Consider the following 22,886-nt stretch of genomic DNA (forward strand, 5'->3'; position numbering starts at 1 on the left):
GTATTACAATATTTTAGGTTAACAATATTTCTATAAGATCATTTCTGATATATCACATGCCTTACTTTCACCCATGCCTCTGCTGCTATTCATTCCTATTAGAATTGTTTGGATATCTCCCTGACCACAATGGCTGCCATTTTCATACCACTCTGGAACGTTTGAAGGTTTATGACACATCCCCTCTAGTAATTTAATCAGATCTCTATGGTGTTCAGTGTGAGAGATAATAGAGACCGCCATTTTTATTTTATTTTTCACCATTATTTAACCAGGTAGGCCAGTTGAGAACAAGTTCTCATTTACAACTGTGACCTGGCCAAGATGAAGCAAAGCAGTGCGACAAAAGCAACAACACAGAGTTATACAAACAAAAGTACAGTCATGATAGGAGGAGATAACTGAGATGAAGTGCAAAACACACACCCTTCTCAATCTTTGGACCCTCATGTTCCACTTTCTAATGCCATGGGGTGACAGGTGGAAGGCAGTGGAAACACCCCCTTTCTCCCCTCTCCTCCCCCTTCTACCACCAAGGACACTTCATCCACAGTCCTCCTCTCAGCATGACCCTAAAAGATGTTTACTTATACCGACTGGTAACGTGCAAATATGTGACATTTACTCTAGATGTGTTACTCTATTCCAATTAAACAGTTGAATCAAGTCTGTTCATGTGGGTACTGTAGACCATGGCACATCACTACAAAGTTAACCCTACTTCAAAGTACTGTACAGCAGCAACTACATAGTATTGCTACACTCTTTATTTATAATTGTGGAACTGTAAAAATATGAGAACTGTGGATATCGAGAATTGTAACTTCAACGAGCCTTGTAATACAAATAAAGTTCTGCATGGCTGATGCAATAAATATTGTATATTAATGTGACCACAATGCCGCTGCAACAATATTTTCTCGGTATCCTGTTATTTTTATTTAACTTTTGTACCCTACTTTTATCCATTCTTGTAAAATCAATATTAACAATGTATCACATACAGGCAGTGAAAAATAAACCCTGGAACAATGAAAACCACAAACACGCTCAGCCAAACAGTCCGACCACATTCCTCCTGGGTACAGACATAGGGAGATAGACAGAGCAAAGGAGGACGAGTTATGCCGAGTAGCTGATGTAGGTGAAAAAAAAAAGCGGTTACTTATACATATAGTGTGAGAAAAGAATTACAAGCACGAGTTTCAAACTCCTTTTACTCTGTGCACTTTAATGTGCTGAAAAAGACCTTCAGGTGGCCCTAAGCACACAACAGCCTCAATAACTCCCTAGAACTCACAATGAAACACCATGATATGCAGTAGGTACATCACATTATGTGTACACCTTTACTGCCTCGATCATGTCCCTCTACAGTAAAATAACTCAATCGTCTCACACACACAATGGCGACGTGAAAAAGTTTGACATCCTATTCAAAGTGTCATTTGTTTATTCACCAAGGAAGAAGCCAGCCTTCTTCCGAACCCTCAAACAAGTATCATGTTTTGTTGCTTTATATGCTACCATTGATTAAATATGTTATCCATTACTCTGTGAATGTTTAAACATGAATTAACTTACAGAAAATCAAAGTTGACGGATCATTTATTCCTTGCACAGAGAAAAATAGAAATAAACGCTGATCCAAGCACTAGCTTTGTTGTGTATAGCTGGAAAACGGTTTGAGCTATACCATGATGTCAACTGAGGTTAACTTACTGCAGCCCAAGCCTGCCGTGGCTCATTTGAGCGCTATTATGGAGAAAAGAGAATTCTCCAGATGTAGACAGTGAATTAGGCTGACAGCAAAAAGGAATCTATAGATATGGACCAGATAAACCAGGCTGAGGCTAAAGCATTCCCTCTCCCTTTTCTCAGGTTATGGAGAGAAAAAAAAACTGATCAGATCACACTACAGTAAATAAAGGATGTGAATGATAATTGAAGATACTGGGTTTTGAAAATGTGTTAAACGCAACATAGCACTGTTTCCCATTGTTAGGGGTGAGCTGGCAAGGTTTTTTCCTTTTACAGTCGGCACAATATATCATAACCAAATGTAATTTCAGAAATGTTGAGTTTAAAGGTCCAATGCAGACGTTTTTATCTAAAAATCAACAATTACTGTGATTGTTTTCAATTAAAATGTTCAAAAATAAACACAATTAGTTTCTTAGCAAAAAGCAATTTCTCAAGCAACAATTTATCTAGGACTGTCAGAGAGAAAAACGGAAAACTAGCTGTTATTTGCAGAGAGGTTTGGAACTTCTTTCTTATTGGTCTATTAACTAATTTACCACCTGGTGAAGTCACCAGGCAGGCCAAAACTCCATCCCACCAAAACAGGCAGACATTCCAGGCGGTACTATCAAACAGCTCTTTCACTAAAAGGGCATTATCATAATTTTCACAGTATTATTCCAATCTCATGGGTTGGAAATATACACTGAGTGTACAAAACATTAACAACACCTTCCTAATATTGAGTTGCAACCCCCCCCCCCCCCCCCCCCCCCCCTTTTGCCCTCAGAACAGCCTCAATTCGTCAGGACATGGACTCTACAAGGTGTCGAAAGCGTTCCACAGGGATGCTGACCCATGTTGACTCCAATGCTTCCCACAGTTGTGTCAAGTTGGCTGGATATCCTTTGGGTGGTGGACCATTCTTGATACACACAGCAAACTCTTAAGCGTGAAAAAACCCAGCAGTGTTACAGTTCTTGAAACGAGAACCATACCCATTCAAAGGCACTTAAATCTTGTGTCTTGTCCATTCACCCTCTGAATGGCACACACAGAATCCAGATCTCAACTCTCATCCACATCCCACATCTAATTGACAAGTGGTGACATCAATAAGGGATCATAGCTTTCACCTGGATTCACCTGATCAGTCTATGTCATGGAAAGAGCAGGTGTCCTTAAGGCTTTAATATAAAAAATACAGGAAATCACGCTTCGTTGGTTTTAGTGAACAGCTACCATAAAGGGACTGACCACAGCACTCTGACTATAAACACATTGTCTGTTTTGTCATATGCATCATGTGTAACATCAGCAGGTTTGGCTCACCTCTACAGATGAAGTCACACATATACTGTAGGCTAGGAGAGATGGAGAACTGGAAAGACAGATGGGGAGAGGGAGAAATGCTAGATAGAAAGAGGAGGAAGACAGGACTGATTGCCGCCAGCTGTGTAGTCCTGAGAAGAAACCTCTGGAGCCTAGCTATTACAATCCCACATGAATTTGTCAGTGCCTATTTAGTCCATTGCATAACATATACTCCAAGATCATATGGTTTGAGAGAAAGAAGAAACCTCCCTGATTCAGACTGTAAATTAGAACTCATACTGTACATTTGCACTAAAGAGAAACAATTATTTTTATGGTCAAACTGTAAACTACTTGCCCCCAAGACACACTTGACTTTCCAAATTACCATACTAAGCTTCCAGTTTTAAATCATAAATCTCATAAAACAAACTAAAACATAAAACATGCAGGACAGTTGCAGTCGCATTCTCAGAGAAACTTCACTAAAATACTAAGTTCATTTTCAGTTTCAGTTCAAACACTGATATACTTTTCTCTTTAAAGTAGTTCAGCCTTTTAACCTCCGCTAAATTCCGATCCTGCTATTCCCAACTGCAGTCCCTCTGCAAAACAACCACTTATGGTTCATTTGGCCGTCAAAGTAGTCTGCAATCTCCCTGTTTAACTGCAGGGATTTAAGGAAGGGTCTTAATTGCTTCCTTTGAGGGCAGAAAGGATTTGATCAAGGGAGATGAGGCCAACAAGAAACGAGGCCGAGGCGCAGGGTCTCGTAGGATTCTCCCACCAAATGAATAAATATGTGCATTTACAGACTCTTAGCACATTAATTGGTTCTAGGTAGGACTTTTCCAGGAATTTAGAGTGTACTAATGACATGCTGGCATGTTGGAGAGTAAATAGCTTGCCTTAAATGTATCATATCTGTCCAGATCTAGACTATTAGATGATCTACTAAAGACTTCATCGTAATCACAGAAAGTCAGATATCTAGGGGAAGCCAAGTTTTCCACCATTTTCCACCATCCTCCATTGACAAGCATACTGCATTTCTCTACCAACAAAAACAAGAGGGAATGTTTGAGCACTACAACTTTATTTTGAACTCACTGAACTATACTGTGATCAATACACTTTGTTTTAGAACGTACCACTGTCAAACACCAGCTCAGTATTCAAAGGGGATGCACATAACAAATGCTTATGGGTGGAGTGGCGTATATGCAGGGCAGCAAAACGGTTAATGCTTTCAATCTCTGTCAGAGAAGCCTGACAAATTTGCAAAAAGCCAACACCCACAGCAGCACAGACAGTAGCTGAGGAACAAACTGTAATACTGTATGCTGTTCCACTACCACACTTTGAATTGCTGTTATTAAGGGTGCACATCTCATGGATGTGTATCCTGTTGATCTTCATGGATGGACACTACATCTTATGTATTGTGTAGCATGGGTATCTGGAGCATGTACGCTCCTCTGTGACTCCCCTGAGTGTTTATTCATGCGCACGTGTACGTGTGTGTGTGCGTGCATGTGTCTGTGTATGCTGTGTGAGAGTTGCTGCTCCCCGAGCATTGAAAGGAGGCCAGTATGTAGGCTAGGCCTCAGTGAGCGGGAGATCCTGCCAAGTCTCTCTATGGGAGGACATGTGCTCCATCTCTCCATCTGGGAGGAACAGCAGCACTCCTTCATGTCTGCCTTTCATCTGTCACTTCTATCCTTCAGCACTTTGATCAGCTCCAACGCTACCAACACCGCAGCCTGGCTACCAACACCGCAGCCTGGCTACCAACACCGCAGCTCCCAGCCGTCCCCTACAACAAGCTTCAAAGAGGCTCAGAGGTCTCATCATCTACCTACAACAACGAATGGATGCAGATACATCATAACCTCTGAAAAGTGATTTCTCATGAGTAGGGCTGGGCGGTATACTGTATTTTATGATATACTGGTATTGATGCAAGGACAGGTTTTGGTTTTTACTTTACCTTCTATACCGGTATTTGAATGTTTGGTTTGTTAAATGTGATACGCCATGTGTAATGTCAATTTTTATTGTTTACTTCATCTCTCTCCGCTCTTTCTCTCCATGCCACTTTCCACACAGACCTAGCCACGCCCCCTGTCACTCAAGGAGCGCATTTGATATTACTCAACTACGAGACACTTGCGTTCAGTCTGCATGGTCAATGCAGCACATGCAATAATGTTGACAACAATCCTGTTTCACTTTGCTTCTTAATATAAATCCACTACAGCTAGTTTGTCTTTTCTTAGCAAGACGTTAATTGTTAGCCGCTAATGCTAATAGCTAGCTAGCTAATAAATGTACTGAGTAAGAGCAAACATAGCTAGCTAATACAGCCTGATAATACCAGTGATTGTGTAGACCTAAATCAGCATGTTGTTTGTGCAACAGTATCTTCTAAATCAAAGAGGAATATGCAAAGCAAGAATATGTTAGCTACATGAAGTAGCTAAGAGAAAACATGCAATGTAGCCAAAGCTAGGAAATGTAGGAAACACTTATCAACACTTAAGTTCCTACCCTGTCACAATAACTCCTCCCTGGCATTTGAACTCAAACAACACTGTATTCAAAGTGCCCACTATTATATTCTAACTATATAATTATAATAGTCATTTTATTTTCATGATTCTAAGAGTTTTGCTCTAATTCGCAAGTCAAATGGCAACATTTGGTTAAAAATAAGTCCTAAATTATTTGCCCATATCGTGCAGCCCTACGTGGCAGTGTGGAAACTATTTCAATTGAGCAGTGGTAAAAAGTACTTAAGTAAAAAATACTTTCAAGTACTAAAGTAAAAATACTTTCAAGTACTACTTAAGTTTTGTTTTTTTGGTATATGTACTTTACTTTATTTTTTCCCTGACACCTAAAAGTAATCGTTACATTTTGAATGCTTAGCAGGACAGGAAAATTATCCAATTCACACACTTGTTAAGAGAACACCACTGGTCATCCCTACTGCCTATGATCTGGAGAACTCACTAAACACAAATGCTTTGTTTGTAAATTAAGTCTGAGTGTTGGAGTGTGCCCCTGGCTATCCATAAATAACAAATGTAAAAAAAGAAAATGGTGCCATCTGGTTTGCTTAATATAAGGAGTTTGAAATGATTTATACTTTTAGTTTTGATACTTAAGTACATTTTATCAATTACATTTGATACTTAAGTACATTTAAAACCAAATACTTTTAGACTTTTACTCAAGTAGTATTTTACTGGGTGACTCACTTTTTCTTGAATAATTTTCTATTAACGTATCTTTACTTTTACTCAAGTATGACAATTGGGTACTTTTTCCACCACTGCAGTTGAGTGCAGGAAATGCAGAAATGATTAAAGTGCTGAAATTAGTTTTGGTTGAAGTTGAATTGAACAGTATAAAACAATCAGAATGGAGAAGGACTCATTGAAATCACTTAGAATGTGTGTGTTGCCACCCTAGGATCAGTCACTACTCATAAAGCAAATGTAGAACTTTTATTATTCAAAAACTTAAAATAACATCAAATACCGTCATACCGTCCAATTACTTTTAAATACCGTGATATAATATTTTGGCCACATCGCCCAGTCCTACTCATGAGTCATTTCACCAACTGCATGAAAGCAACTTAAAGTTATGCGCTGTAAAACAGAAACCTCACTAAGTTTTGGAGTCCCATAGGTGTGTCTATGTGAAGTTTCACTCTGCGTATGAGTGTTTTGTTTACTGTACACATACAGTGTGATACCAGAAATGACAGAGAGCTACTGTAAACTGGACGCTTCAGAAGGTCACAGTCCCTATACTATATGAATATACTGTGCAAAGTTGGAAACAACGTGACTGTGTGTCAAATTGTCACTCCTATGTACTCAAGATGGGAAATGTTTTATGTGTAAGTTCCCATTAGTGAGGAGGATGATGTACATATAATAAAAATAACATTGGCTGAGAATGAGACGTGTTTTTACAATGAAGTCCCAGGCCTAATGAAAATAAATGTCTCTCCTGCTGCTCCAGTACAGTGCTGGTGCTTGGCTGGGGCATGGCTCACTAAGGAAACCAATCAGAGCACTGGGGTTTGGGGAGGCTGTTGGATTGGCCAGGGGCTCCGTGGCTACACTAAGGTCCTGGAGGTTTTAAAGAGATTTTATTAGAAACATCAACAGTGGGAGAAGCAGGGCGGCCAGCTGAATTAGCTTGTTTCAAACCATGATTAATGGAATCAGGTGGTTTACTGAGTGACTGGAATAAGAGTATAAACAACACCTCCAGCTCCAGGACTAGAGGCTTATTTTCCTCTCAGTGGGTCTCTTTTGTCTCTGATACACAGGCGTAACGTAACACGGCTCTGTGGAGAGGATTCTGACGTCTGACGCCCTCCACCAGACCAAATAACAGTCTGGCAGTGTCGAGACAAGAGGAGTCAATTAAGCTGTCTTTCTGCATGACAACAGCTGCACATCAATTCTGATGAAAATATTTGTATTCTCTCTCTGACAAACTCCCCCGTCCTCCCTCCATCAAAATCTATCTCTCTCTCTTTTGCGAATAGCTGGGAGTTGGGGAAGCGATTCCCTCACATTGTTTGGCCTGAATAGAGGGACCTGGAGGTAGGGCTGTGACGGTCATGGAATTTAGGATGTCGGTAACTGGCCAGCCAAATGACTGCGGTCTCAGTAAAACATATTCGAATATGCACATGTTCCCCTTTCCTTTGCTCCTGATTTCATGTGCTGCCATAGAAATATAATGAATTGAACGGGAATTTCCATTCAAGTCAAAGATGGGATAATGAGTGGACTAGCGACCAATGCGAGTGTACCAATAGGAGCAAAGCAGGAAGTAATAGCAGGAAGTGTACCCATCAACACGTGCTGTGATTTTTTTTATTTGACTCAACTGAGATTACAAAACATACTGCACTACTCCACTGCATGAGCCACAGCAGTTAACATCATTTGAATGAACGAACATTCTACATTACATAGAAATTATTGCATCACAATACCAGACAGCCATTGCGAGTGTACCCAGTCAAATTGTCTGGGTTAGAGGTTCCAAGCCGATTCTATTCACCATTTGCTATAACACCTTGCTTGTTTCAGCAAGTGGAAAAGCTTCATCATGTTGTTAAGAGTCCATGTTAATCGCAGAAACTGACTCAACTGCACGAATGCCAGGGCCATCCCATCTTCAGTCAGCTGTTCATTCCAAAATAAATGAGGATGTTTAATATATTTTCATGATGGTCTTCAACCATAACCATTGGTTACATGGTGATACAGTAATGATGCCAGCCCTACCTGTAGGAGAGGTAACTCCAGACTCCCAGAGACTGATGGCCTCATCACCTACCCACAGGATCACGACTCAAATCCACTTCTCCTCAACTCCAATTAGCTGTGGTGGGGAGCCCTGCTCTGCTGTTTGCCAGGCCCTGACCAGACCACTGGGTGTGGGATAGACCAGGCAGGGAGAGAGTGAGCCTAATGTTAAGTCACTGATGTTCCAACCTTCTCAGCAATTAGGGTGCATATGAGCCAGCAGCTGGTCTGAAGATGAAATGAATATTTTTTAATTGAATATTAAAACATACAATCTACCAGCAGTGAAGCCGTTTACTTAACATTTACTTAACATTCGAACAGACTCCCATCCAGAGCGACCCACAAGAGCAACCAGGGACAAGCACCCCGTCCAAGGGCACGTCAACAGATATCCCACCAAGTCAAAATGGTGACCCGAACCAGCGACCTATCGGCCACCGGCCCAAGCCCCCAACCGCCAGGCCACCAGCCCTCCAAGATCCCCTTGGAAAGTTAAGTGTGTGTTGGTGGCATGAATTCTGTACAATAATTTTAGCTGAAAAGCACATTGTTCAATCTGGCATCGTTTGATATATCAATTCATAAAATCTCTTCCCAGCTATTTTGAAATCTGCATGGCACAGCTGTCAACATCCTGGTCCTCAAATGAAACTGGCATACTTTCCTATTTATGCTATTTTTGTTCCTCTGCCAGTTTTGATCCTTTATATTTGGGCAGACAGACCAGTTCCCTACCTCCTCCTGCTGCCACCTGCCTTCTCCATTTTTGTGGTAATGCTGTAATCAATTGTAATTTTGGATTGAGCATATCTTCCCAGAGAATTCTGATAACTCCATGAAAGACATAATTCTACCATTCCAATTTACAATATAATTTAAAAACAAAATCTCCTTTTCAAACATATTTTCCATAAATACAGGTATTTTATCAACCAACACATTTGAGTTCAACCATCATTTTTGTTCTATCTTTTCAGGAGGATGAAATTGAAATTGTTACCAGCTCTGCGATGGTTGTTTGAAAAATGTATTGAAAATGAGACATGGCAATGTGAACAAAGGTAAAAATGCAATTTTTAAACAATGGATCAGCTTTTCTTAGTAATCTACTTGAGAACCATTTTGGGTTCAAGTAAAACTTTTGTATAAGTGAAGCTTTTAGAGAGAGGTTTAGTGCTTTTATATGTAATAATCTCAACCCACCCAGTTCAAATTCATTATGTAGATAGGCACACTTTATCTTTCTTGCTCATAAGATTTGAAAAACGAATCCTCAGGGGTAGGCAGCGCCATAAGTGAGTAAACTGAGATATGACTAAGGCGTTAATCAGTGTAATTGTTCTATAAATTATAAATACAGGTATTTACTTCTCCATGGTTACAGGATCTTATCTATTTTTTACTAGTATTCTATTGGAATTCATTGTGGAGAGCTCATTTATATATTTTGTGATATGAACACCAAGAATGTCTACTTCAGCGTCAGCCTATTTTATAGGTAAACTGCAGCGTAATGTAAAAGTTGTATTTTATAAGATCCAATAAGTAATATGGTACACTTATCATAACTAGGTTTTAGTCCAGAGAGGCCAGAAAAGTTACCTAGATCTTCAATGAGACGTTACAGGGATCTAGCATCTGGATTTAATATAAAACATGAGCCATCGGTGAGCTCTTTCTTAGCTATAACATTATGAGTAACGTTGTGAGTTGGGTTACAGCAACATAGAGGATGTGGTCTCATAATGGTTTGGTGGGGGTGTTAAATAGCACTCTTACAGCACAGAGACAGGGACTCGGAAAGCAATGTGTCAAAGTGCTCTGCTTGAAAAGTCATACTTAGAGAATGTCAGATATAATTCTATTCCATTAGCCTCTTCAACTATTATTGAGCTTGGTGAGTGGAATTTGTTATTGATACTTAGTGTTGCTTAGTGTTGCTTTTGATACCATCGATCACCACATTATTTTGGAGAGATTGGAAACCCAAATTGGTCTACACGGACAAGTTCTGACCTGGTTAAGATTTTATCTGTCGGAAAGATATCAGTTTGTCTCTGTGGATGGTTTGTCCTCTGACAAATCAACTGTATATTTCGGTGTTCCTCAAGGCTCTGTTTTAGGACCACTATTGTTTTCACTATATATTTTACCTCTTGGTTATGTCATTCCGAAACATAATGTTAACTTTCACTGCTATGCGGAAGACACACAGCTGTACATTTCGATGAAACATGGTGAAGCTCCAAAATTGCCCTCCCTGAAAGCCTGTGTTTCAGACATAAGGAAGTGGATGGCAGCAAATGTTCTACTTTTAAACTCGGACAAAACAGAGATGCTAGTTCTAGGTCCCAAGAAACAAAGAGATCTTCTGTTGAATCTGACCATTAATCTTGATGCTTGTACAGTCGTCTCAAATAAAACTGTGAAGGACCTCCGCGTTACTCTGGACCCTGATCTTGCTTTTGACGAACATATCAAGACTGTTTCAAGAACAGCTTTTTTCCATCTACGTAACATTGCAAAAATCAGAGACTTTGTCAAAACATTATGCAGAAAAATGAATCCATGCTTTTGTCACTTCTATGTTGGACTACTGCAATGCTCTACTTTCCGGCTACCCAGATAAAGCACTAAATAAACTTCAGTTAGCGCTAAACACGGCTGCTAGAATCTTGACTAGAACCCCAACATTTTATCATATTACTCCAGTGCTAGCCTCTCTACACTGACTTCCTGTTAAGGCTAGGGCTGATTTCAAGTTTTACTGCTAACCTTCAAAGCATTACATGGGCTTGCTCCTACCTATCTTTCCGATTTGGTCCTGCCGTACATACCTACACGTAAGCTACGGTCACAAGACGCAGGCCTCCTTTCTGTCCCTAAAATTTCTAAGCAAACAGCTGGAGGCAGGGCTTTCTCCTATAGAGCTCCATTTTTATGGAATGGTCTGCCTATCCATGTAAGAGACACAGACTCGGTCTCAACCTTTAAGTCTTTATTGAAGACTCATCTCTTCAGTAGGTTCTATGATTGAGTGTAGTCTGGCCCAGGAGTGTGAAGGTGAACGGAAAGGCACTGGAGCAACGAACCGCCCTTGCTGTCTCTGCCTGGCCGGTTCCACTCTCTCCCCTGGGATTCTCTGCCTCAAACCCTATTACAGGGGCTGACATGCTGACCAGACCGGACACGTTGCGTGCGCGAGCGTCACAAAATAAATGTAGAAATCCATGTTATACAATTATTGCTCCCACACTGCTCGCGCGCGGAACGAGCGTCTGCATTCTCAAGGGCTAAAATAGAAGTAATTCCTATTTCTGACGCAGATCGTGCCATCTCCTCATTGGTTATACCCACGTGTGTGATTGAAAGACGAAATGTTTTGCCGGTTGTCATGGTAATACTATGAAAGTTTAGATGCCATTCACCATATAAATTCAAAGATGAAAAAGCCTGGAAGGATCAGAGATGACTAGAAACGATTCGGTTGGCCGTTTTATGTGTGGATTAATTGTCGGAGTAGAGGACCATGTGCATTTCAGGTAAAATAACATCTCAATGTTCATATTCCAGAACAAATTAGCTAGCAACAGCAAGCTAACTAACTAAATTGCCACACATGTTTAATGCTTTTCGACCTGCCGACAAATTAATGTCATTGGTTCAGAGTTTGTTTTGATATTTTAACCTGCGTGTCGTGATTGCGTTTGGTGTAGGGGGACAAAATAAATGTATGCACGATAGCTCACGATGGTGCACACGTGCAGCCGGTTTGGGTTCCGTGTGAGTCACTGGCTTACTGGTGCTCTTCCATGCCATCCCTAGGAGGGGTGCATCACTTGAGTGGGTTGAGTCACTGACGTGGTCTTCCTGTCCGGGTTAGCGCCCCCCCTTGGGATGTGCCGTGGGGGAGATCTTCGTGGGCTATACTCGGCCTTGTCTCAGGATGGTAAGTTGGTGGTTGAAGATATCCCTCTAGTGGTGTGGGGGCTGTGCTTTGGCAAAGTGGGTGGGGTTATATCCTGCCTGTTTGGCCCTGTCTGGGGGTATCGTCGGACGGGGCCCACAGTGTCTCCCGACCCCTCCTGTCTCAGCCTCCAGTATTTATGCTGCAATAGTTTGTGTGTCAGGGGGCTAGGGTCAGTCTGTTATATCTGGAGTATTTCTCCTGTCTATCCAGTGTCCTGTGTGAATTTAAGTTTAAGTTTCTCTCTTTCTGATGACCTGAGCCCTAGGACCATGCCTCAGGACTACCTGGCCTGATGACTCCTTGCTGTCCCCAGTCCACCTGGTCGTGCTGCTGCTCCAGTTTCAACTGTTCTGCCTGTGGCTATGGAACCCTGACATGTTCACCGGACGTGCTACCTGTCCCAGACCTGCTGTTTCAACTCTCTAGAGAGAACAGGAGCGGTAGAGATACTCTGAATGATCGGCTATGAAAAGCCAACTGACATTTACTCCTGAGGTGCTGACCTGTTGCACCCTCTACAACCACTGTGATTATTATTATTTGACCCTGCTGGTCATCTATGAACATTTGAACATCTTGGCCATATTCTGTTATAATCTCCACCTGGCACAGCCAGAAGAGGACTGGCCACCCCTCAGAGCCTGGTTCCTCTCTAGGTTTCATCCTAGGTGCTGGCCTTTTCTAGGGAGTTTTTCCTAGCCACTGTGCTTCTACACCTGCATTGTTTGCTATTTGGGGTTTTAGGCTGGGTTTCTGTACAGCACTTTGTGACATCAGCTGATGTAAGAAGGGTTTTATAAATACATTTGATTGAAAAAAATCTAAATATACACCTATTTCCTGTTTTGGACTAAGTTCAAATGAAATTGATCACCGGTCATCGCTTGGCCTACTTTAAATGGCCCAATAACCAAGTCCAAATGTATAGATATTGATGTATGCCCAAGACCACTTGCTGTGCTAAAATGATACTTCCTTTGAGAACACAAACACCTAGAAAATGAAGGTAAAAAAAGCCAATGCACAACAAAACAACTTGCTTGTGGGACAGAGCATACGGGCATATCTCTTATTGAGTCAGTCTGTGTTGTTTCGTGTTCCTAGTAAACAGGCACATTAGTATCCTCTCACACCCCGGCCAGCCTGCCTATCTGAGTTCTCTCACATGTTCACTGACATCTCTCCAACACAGAGCCCAGACTCAGCACAATGCCTGAGTCATTCCACGAATAGAGTACATTTTGCATCCCTTTGATATTTTAAGTAGAAATGTTGCACCAATATTGGATTTTGAAAGTGTTTTATATTAAATGCAGTGCCCTTTAAAGAGTGACTGCCTATAAAAAGCAACAAATCCATTTGAAAACAGCCTACAGTTGAAGTCGTAAGTTTACATACACTTAGGTTGGAGTCATTAAAACTTGTTTTTCAACCACTCCACAAATTTATTGTTAACTATAGTTTTTTAATTAATTTTATTTCACCTTTATTTAACCAGGTAGGCTAGTTGAGAACAAGTTTTCATTTACAACTGCGACCTGGCCAAAAATAAAGCAAAGCAGTTGAACACATACAACACAGAGTTACACATGGAAAAAACAGAACATACAGTCAATAATACAGTTGAAGAAAATCTATATACAGTGTGTGCAAATGAGGTAAGATAAGGGAGGTAAGGCAATAAATAGTCCATGGTGGCGAAGTAATTACAATATAATAGTTAGACACTGGAGTGATTGATGTGCAGAAGATGAATGTGCAAGTAGAGACACTGGGGTGCAAAAGAGCAAGATAAATAAATAAATACAGTATGGGGATGAGGTAGTTGGATGGGCTATTTGCAGATGGGCTATGTACAGGTGTAGTAATCTGTGAGCTGCTCTGACAGCTGGTGCTTGAAGCTAGTGAGGGAGATATGCGTCTCCAGCTTCAGGGAATTTTGCAGTTCGTTCTAGTCATTTGCAGCAGAGAACTGGAAGGAAAGGCGACCAAAGGAGAAATTGGCTTTGGGTGTGACTAGTGAGATATACCTGCTGGAGCACGTGCTACGGGTGGCCCGAGAACTGAACCCTGTGGCACCCCCATAGAGACTGCCAGAGGTCCGGACAACAGGCCCTCCGATTTGACACACTGAACTCTATCAGAGAAGTAGTTGGTAAACCAGGCGAGGCAATTATTTGAGAAACCAAGTCTGTTTAGTCTGCTGATAAGAATGCGGTGATTGACAGAGTTGAAAGCCTCTGCCTGGTCGATGAATACAGCTGCACAGTAATGTCTCTTATCGATGGCGGTAATGATATCGTTTAGGACCTTGAGCGTGGCTGAGGTGCACCCATGACCAGCTCTGAAACCAGATAGCATAGCGGAGAAGGTACAGTGGGATTCGAAATGGTCGTTAATCTGTTTGTTAACTTGGCTTTCGAATACCTGTTTTGGCAAGTCGGTTAGGACATCTACTTTGTGCATGACACAAGTCATTTTTCCAACAATTGTTTACAGACAGATCATTTATCTTATAATTTACTGTATCACAATTCCAGTGGGTCAGAAGTTTACATAGACTAAGTTGACTGTGCCTTTAAACAGCTTGGAAAATTCCAGAAAATTATGTCATGGCTTTAGAAGCTTCTGATAGGCTAATTGACATAATTTGAGTCAATTGGAGGTGTACCTGTGGCTGTATTTCAAGGCCTACCTTCAAACTCAGCAACCTCTTTGCTTGACTTCATCGGAAAATCAAAAGAAATCAGCCAAGACCTCAGGAAAAAAATTGTAGACCTCCACAAGTCTGGTTCATCCTTGGGAGCAATTTCCAAACACCTAAAGGTACAACGTTCATCTGTACAAACAATAGTACGCAAGTATAAACACCATGGAAACACGCAGCCGTCACACCGCTCAGGAAGGAGATGCATTCTGTCTCCTAGAGATGAACGTACTTTGGTGCGAAAAGTGCAAATCAATCCCAGAACAACAGCAAAGGACCTTGTGAAGATGCTGGAGGAAACAGGTACAAAAGTATCTATATCCACAGTAAAACGAGTTCTATATCGACATAACCTGAAAGGCCGCTCAGCAAGGAAGCCACTACTCCAAAGCCACCATAAAAAAAAGCCAGGCTACGTTTTGCAACTGCACATGTGGACAAAGATCATGCTTTTTGGAGAAATGTCCTCCGGTCTGATGAAACAAAAATAGAACTGTTAGGCCATAATGACCATCGTTATGTTTGGAGGAAAAAGGGGGATGCATGCAAGCCGAAGAACACCATCCCAACCGTGAAGCAAGGGGGTGGCGGCATCATATTGTGGGGGTGCTTGCTACAGGAGGGACTGGTGCACTTCACAAAATAGATGGCTTCATGAGGAAGAAAAATTATGTGGATATATTGAAGCAACATCTCAAGACATCAGGTTGGAAGTTAAAGCTTGGTCGCAAATGGGTCTTCCAAATGGACAATGACTCCAAGCATCCTTCCAAAGTTGTGGCAAAATGGCTTCAGGAGGCACCAAACCGGACTCAGTTACACCAACTCTGTCAGGAGGAATGGGCCAAAATTCACCCAACTTAATGTGGGAAGCCTGTGGAAGGCTACCTGAAATGTTTGACCCAAGTTAAACAATTTAAAGGCAATGCTACCAAAAACTAATTGAGTGTATGCAAACTTCTGACCCACTGGGAATGTGATGAAAGAAAGAAAAGCTGAAATAAATCATTCTCTCTACTATTATTCTGACATTTCACATTCTTAAAATAAAGTGGTGATCCTAACTGACCTAAGACATGGAATTTTTACTAGGATTAAATGTCAGGAATTGTGAAAAACTGAATTTAAATGTATTTGGCTAAGGTGTTTGTAAACTTCCAACTTCAAATGTATGTGGCATCAATATGAGTCAAAAACAGTTATTCTAGTGGCAAAATTTACTACAAAGTGTAAATAGGATAATTTGGGGCATAAATTCAGTCTTGTCTAAAACAGAGTTTGGCACATCCGTGCATCACAACGGGTAAATGAAGGTTGGGTTTTGATTTGATTATGTACATTTGCCCATTAACATGGGTTAAACAACTGCGGTGATTGCTTTCTATCCAATAGCGTAGACAGTGAGACAGACCTGCCCATCATCCCGACTTTGTTTACATAAGACAACACGTCGCACATTTTTTTTACTTGAGAAATATTGCACCAAACAACTTAGTTATATGTAAAAATTGCGCAACTAAAACATCCTTGGCAAAAACGTCAACATTTATTATAGATTTCTTGAGTTTCTAGATTCATTCTGGGGATTTTGAGGAAGTGAAATAGGCTTCGGCGTCTACAGTGTCGCATGGGCGACAAACATCATTAACCAAACGCTTAATCAGTCAGGAAACCCCTCCAAGATTAAAATCTCGCTTTTCTAATGAGCAACTGAAAAACACACATGCATATTGGCATGCTCAGTGGCTCTTTAATATAGACCACATGGAACATTAAATAAATCAGATTTTTAAATATGAATAAAGACTTGCTAAAGCGCCAAACATCTGCATTTTGACATGTCCCTCTTATTGTCACGACTTCAACCGAGGCAGGCTCTCCTTCCCGTTCGGGTTGCGCTCGGCGGTCGTCGTCACCCGCCTACTAGCTGCCACTGACTCTTTTTCCTCCCCCTCCTTATGTGTTTATTTGTATCACCTGTGTTTAGGTAATTGGTCATTAGTGTGGCTTTATTAGTCAGCCAGCCCGTACGCTTCTTTGTGCGGGATTGTTCGTTTGTAGCTTTGGATTTCGGGAGTGGTTTATGTATTGTGGACTGGGTTTGTCTCCCGTGTTTTTGGACAGTTGTTTATGACACCCAGTAAGTCCGTGGTGGACATTTTGTTTGCCAGTTGGGCATTAAAGAATCAACGTATTGAAGCTCTGCTGTTCCTGCGTCTGACTTCACACCCCCCGACACCCAGGTCGTTACACTTATGTTTTTCCCGACTTCTAGGAAGAGTTTAACCCACTTAAACCCAAAAGATCGCAATTTTTTTCACCATCATTGTAAAGCCCTAGTTATGTTCTTGCTTTGACAAAGTCATTTCTGAAGAAAATAATCAATGTCATGTGATTAGTGATCAATTTACTTCTGTCCCTCATTTTAAAGGTCAACCCTGTTATGTGAACTGAACTCTTGTTTTAATATGGTGAAACTATTCCTTTTTAAATATTTTTTTTACTCATATACTAGTCAAATGATAGTGTAAAAGCAGGTGAGCTGGTTCTACTCTTTTTTTTGGCCATTGTCTGGTGTTTTGTGATGGAAAACTAAGTGCATCGAGCATAAAACGTCAACTATGAAACCCCTAGAACGATAGGCTATACAAATGTTTAACAATTTAAAAAATATATGTGTGAAGCTTGCATTCAATTGCCCTTCCCTGTTGCACACAACAAGCTTCCATTTCCCCTGTCACAAGGGGGAGTAATGCCTGATTTAAGATGAAAACCTCAACCCTGTTACTTTAAAGCCACTTTATTGGCACTTACTATAGTCTTTTTTTTATGGAGAACTTGTGCTCTATGACAGAATGCTAAAATGTGTAGATTTTTTTACTTTTTTAAAATCAAGTTACACTACCCAAAATAGTGTAACTTATTCGTGGAACGACCCATCTGCATTCTGCCAGCACACTCCCAGCCTATCGATCTATTAGATTGATTACCGTAGTGCTGCAATGTCTTTGACTTTCACCCGTGACCTCCCTCTCCTTCTCTCTCATGCTATCTACTGTATTTCTCACTCTCTCTCCCTCCCTCTATTTATCTCTTGCTTGCCTTTCTATCCATCTCCTCTCTCACACTGGCGGTATCTATGTGTGTGTGTGAGTGTAGAAGCCTGGTGATAATAGTGAAAGATAGGGTTGTGAAGGTGACTACAGTGGAATCACAGCCACCAACTCCCTGCTCTACTTCATTTCATATTGACATATGCAGCCAAGCGCAAGCTGGAGCGGGGAGGGAGGGGGAAAGGGGTCAGCCCCATGGATTTTCCAGCAGGCTGAAAGTGAGACTCCTGGCCAGGCTCAGGTCCAGGCTCAAGCGTTATTTCTGTCAACTGGGAATGGGAGCCCTAAGGGCCAGAGGGGGTAGAGACAAAGGATACATTCCTCTATTTACAGTAAACAAAAGGCAAACTCATATGACAATATATACTAATGTCTTGTTTACCTTTAAACTTCTATGTTTAAATATCAAGTAGTAATTAACACCACCACCAGATTGATTAATTCCTATGTTGAAAACGTGGCCTACCAATGAATGTAGCCTGGTGTTGTTCCATATCAGTCATACTACAGCACCTTCAAACTACTGGCAGTGATATATGATAACCAGAGGGGAAAGGCATGCAAAACATGGAGGGGAGCTCACAGTACCATTTTTAGCCGTCCAAGGTGATATAATTAGCTCAAGTGTCTATCACAGCCTGTTTCATTGGCTGTTAAAGAACTCCAGGCGCTGGCCCTTTAAAAGAGATTAGGCGAGAGCAGAACACCTCCCCCTATCGGAGGCAAACAACACTGCTGAACTTGACCTGAGGTGGCTCGCTCCTCCTCCTGCCCCTTCTAAATTTCCGTTGCCAGAGCCGCGGACCACATTCCTCTGTGGCTGTGTTGACTGAACATGCGTGTTGTTGACTGAGCCGGAGAGAGCGTGATCTCTCTGAGGCTGAGCCTCTGCAGCAGAAGACTCCAGCCGCCACAGGGAAATGTGCAGACTTACGGTATGCCCTTCAACAGTCACAGAGACAACTGTACTGTACACTGCAGTGTAGTAGTTTTAGTCTGTGTGAGATAACAGCACAATGTTACAGTAAACACATGCAGTACCAGTCAAAAGTTTGGACACACCTAATTCCAGAGTTTGTCTTTATTTTTACTACTTTCTACATTGTAGAATAATAGTGAAGACATATCAACACTATGAAATAACACATATGGAATCATGTAGTAACCAAAAAAAGTGTTAAACAAATCTAAATATATTTTATATTTGAGATTCTTCAAAGTAGCCACCCTTTGCCTTGATGACAGTTTTGCACACTCTTGGCATTCTCTCAACCAGCTTCATGAGGTAGTCACCTAGAATGACAGAGGTGAGATGACATGAGGTGTGATGGTGCTTTGCTGGTGACACTGCCAGTGATTTATTTAGAATTCAAGGCACACTTAACCACCAGCATGGCTACCACAGCCTTCTGCAGCGATACACCATCCCATCTGGTGTGCAATTAGTGGGACTATCATTTGTTTTTTTAACAGGACAATGACCCAACACACCTCCAGGCTGTGTAAGGGCTTTTTGGCCAAGGATAGTGATGGAGTGCTGCATCAGATGACCTGGCTTCCACAAATCACCAGACCTCAACCCAATTGGGGTTTGGGATGAGTTGGACCACAGAGTGAAGGAAAAGCAGCCAACAAGTGCTCAGCATATGTGGGAACTCCTTCAAGAATGTTTGTTGGAAAAGCATTCCTCATTCAGCTGGTTGAGAGAATGCCAAGAATGTGCAAAGCAGTCATCAAGGCAAAGGTTGGCTACTTTGAATCGAAAATCGAAAATATATTTTGATTTGTTCAACACTTTTTTGGTTACTACATGATTCCATGTGTTAATTCATAGTTTTGATGTCTTCACTATTATTCTACAATGTAGAAAATAGTAAAAATAAAAACTTTTGACTGGTATTGTACATACACACACACGTGTTTTGTGCAATGCTGTGGCTGCAGATGGAAGAGGCCGCAGATGGGAGGGGTTCACGGTCAGGTCGAGGAAGAGAGACTGAGCTCGGCTTCTCAGTATGAGCTCACTTAGAACTTTGGCACACTCTCCTCACAAGAGTGTTTTGTGAAATTGGTTAAACCACCGTACCATCTATTATGACAACTTTTATGCCACATTGAGTTTAACAAAAAGTATTTGAACACGAGATCTGGAAAATCCCGAATGACACAATATAAATTGAACGTGTTCAAAGAGCTGGCACAGTTGCATTGGGTAATATTTTTTTTCCGTTCTGTAATAAAAACTTAACTCAAACAACAAATTTTAACCCAGCATTGTCCTTCGCATCCAATGCATTTAGGAGTACTGCAGTCTGTTCAATTAGTTAAGATACCAAAACACAGGCTATGAGAAGGGACCAACACAAAGCCCAGCTGGTGTTGCTGTTTGATGGCTTAACACTGCTCACTCTGTCCAACTCAGAGATGAGAGCAGGGAGGAGGGGGACAGAGTTCTGATGAAGGAAGCAGAGCATAACATAGCCTTGAAACTGAAAGGGGGTTCTGTGCCTTTAAGAACAAATGCTGACTGGTTACCTCCCTCCCCTCTCCCGCCTCCTTCCTTTCCCTCTCTCAGCACTAGCCTTCCTCCCTCCCTCTTTCTTTGGTCTGAGTGAAAGTGAAAAGCTGCAGCTCCTTATCTGAGTGTTTACAGCCAGGGGTTTGTAGGCTATTAGGCAGGTCAGGTGACAGGGAGGCCGAGCAGCACCGTGACCCAGACGTTTCAGGGTGAAGGTCAACTAAGGGTGGGGGGGGTTGTGATAGGATTTACTGGGAGGGGCCAGCCGGCCAGAGGTAGATCAGTGGCGGAGACACGCAACACACAGCTGAGGACAGAAACAATTTCCAGTGCTAGCTTGGCTATCAGGTTCCCACCCCCCCCCCCCTTTCTTTTTCTCTGCCATCTTCCTTTTTCCGTTCACCTCAGGAACAGCCATGTTTATTCAATCTAAACGAGTACAGCAGATTGACCAGAACAGAAAGGCTTTCAGCTTTCCAGATACAGTAGGCCAATCATATTCAGAGTGAAATGTAGAAAAATATCATAAATAAAAATACCAAGATATTAATAATTAAGAAGAAAACAAACTAAGCTAACAAGCGCCAAAACTTTAGCAAAATGTATTTTGGCTAAGAGTATTCAGGGAAATGAAAGCAATTATTGATAATGTAGCCTACACAACACACACACACACACACACACACAAATCACACCAGGACAGTGTGCATAGCAGGGAACATCCACAGGGTTGCCTGGAATGTACATGGGAGTACTGTACAGTACAGTATGTACAATTGCATGATGATACTGGTGGTGACATGAGAAGGTAATGAATGTGAGCATCCGTAGCTGCAGAGGGAGGGAGGGGTGGGAGGCCTGTGTGTGAATCGGGCTGTGTGGAGACAGCCTGCCCTGGGATGCTGCTATTGCTGAGCACAGGAGGTTGGTGGCACCTTAATTGGGGAGGACAGGCTTGTGGTATTGACTGGAGCGGAATAGTGGAATGGTATCAAACACATTGTTTCTTTGTGTTTGCTGCCATTCCATTTGCTCTGTTCCAACCATTACTATGAGCTGTCCTCCCCTCAGCAGCCTCCACTGTTGCGGAGTCACCCTATCTGGGCCACCACACTGCACACACACCATTGGCAAAATTGCCACGGGGGATGGGACATGTCAATACGTCCCACCCAATATTTTCTTTAAACCCCCCCCCAAAAATAGATATATTATTTTTTATAACCATTAAGCAATGGTTAAATGTGTAGAATTGCAGTGAATTAACTTTAACGGTCAACTTTGGGCACGAAAACGTTCCAACTCCTCCTCTTTCTCAATTTTCAAACATAAATAGGGTGTGCCTTTGTTGTGTCATACTGGTCATGCACGCCACGATAAAACATAGCTAGTTCACTAGCTAAGCTAGCTATGTGTAGTTAGCCAGTAACTCCTCCAGTATGTGTTGACTTAATATCACAGGATTTGTTTTTGGAAAAAAGATGTAGAGCACGGTTTCCCAACTGGCGGCCTGTGGGTGGTTTTATTTGTCTCCCGAAGTCTTCTGAGCAAAAAATATATATATATTTTTTTTATTGTTGGACATATATATATATATATATATATATATATAAAAAATTACACCATCAAATCAGCTCAAATTTATGTTCATTTTGGAAATCTGTTCCAAAATATTTTCACGCATAATAGATATAAACTGAGTGTACAAAACATTTGCTCTTTCCATGACATCGACTGACTAGGTGAATCCAGGTGAAAGCTATGATCCCTTATTGATGTCACTTTTTAAATCCACTTTAATCTGAGGAGACAGGTTCAAGAAAGATTTTTAAACCTCGAGACAATTGAGATATGTATTGTGTGTGCCCCGGTCAGAGAGTGAATGGGCAAGATTGAAGTGCCTTTGAATGGGGTATAGTAGTAGGTGCCAGGCGCATTGATTTGTGTTAAGAACTGCAACGCTGCCGGGTTTTTCACGCTCAACATTTTGCCGTGTATCAATAATGGTTCACCACCCAAATGACATCTAGCCAACTTGACACAACTGTGGGAAGCATTGGTGTCAACATGGGCCAGTATCCCTGTGGAATGCTTTCGACATCTTGTAGAGTCCATGCCTTGATGAATCGAGGCTGTTCTAAGGGCAAGGGGGGGGGGGGGGGGGGGGGGGGGG

The 22,886-nt window shown here is 41.6% G+C and overlaps 1 protein-coding gene across 6 annotated transcripts in view; it reads right to left on the minus strand.

Moving 5' to 3' along the window:
* The window catches only part of LOC129810620 (nuclear factor 1 C-type-like), a 124,253-nt gene that overhangs the window by 68,143 nt on the left and 33,224 nt on the right, over positions 1-22,886 (minus strand). The gene's annotated exons all lie outside the window — the stretch shown is intronic.

This window comes from Salvelinus fontinalis, chromosome 14, assembly GCF_029448725.1.
Source record: "Salvelinus fontinalis isolate EN_2023a chromosome 14, ASM2944872v1, whole genome shotgun sequence".
NCBI classification, from domain to species: Eukaryota; Metazoa; Chordata; class Actinopteri; order Salmoniformes; family Salmonidae; genus Salvelinus; species Salvelinus fontinalis.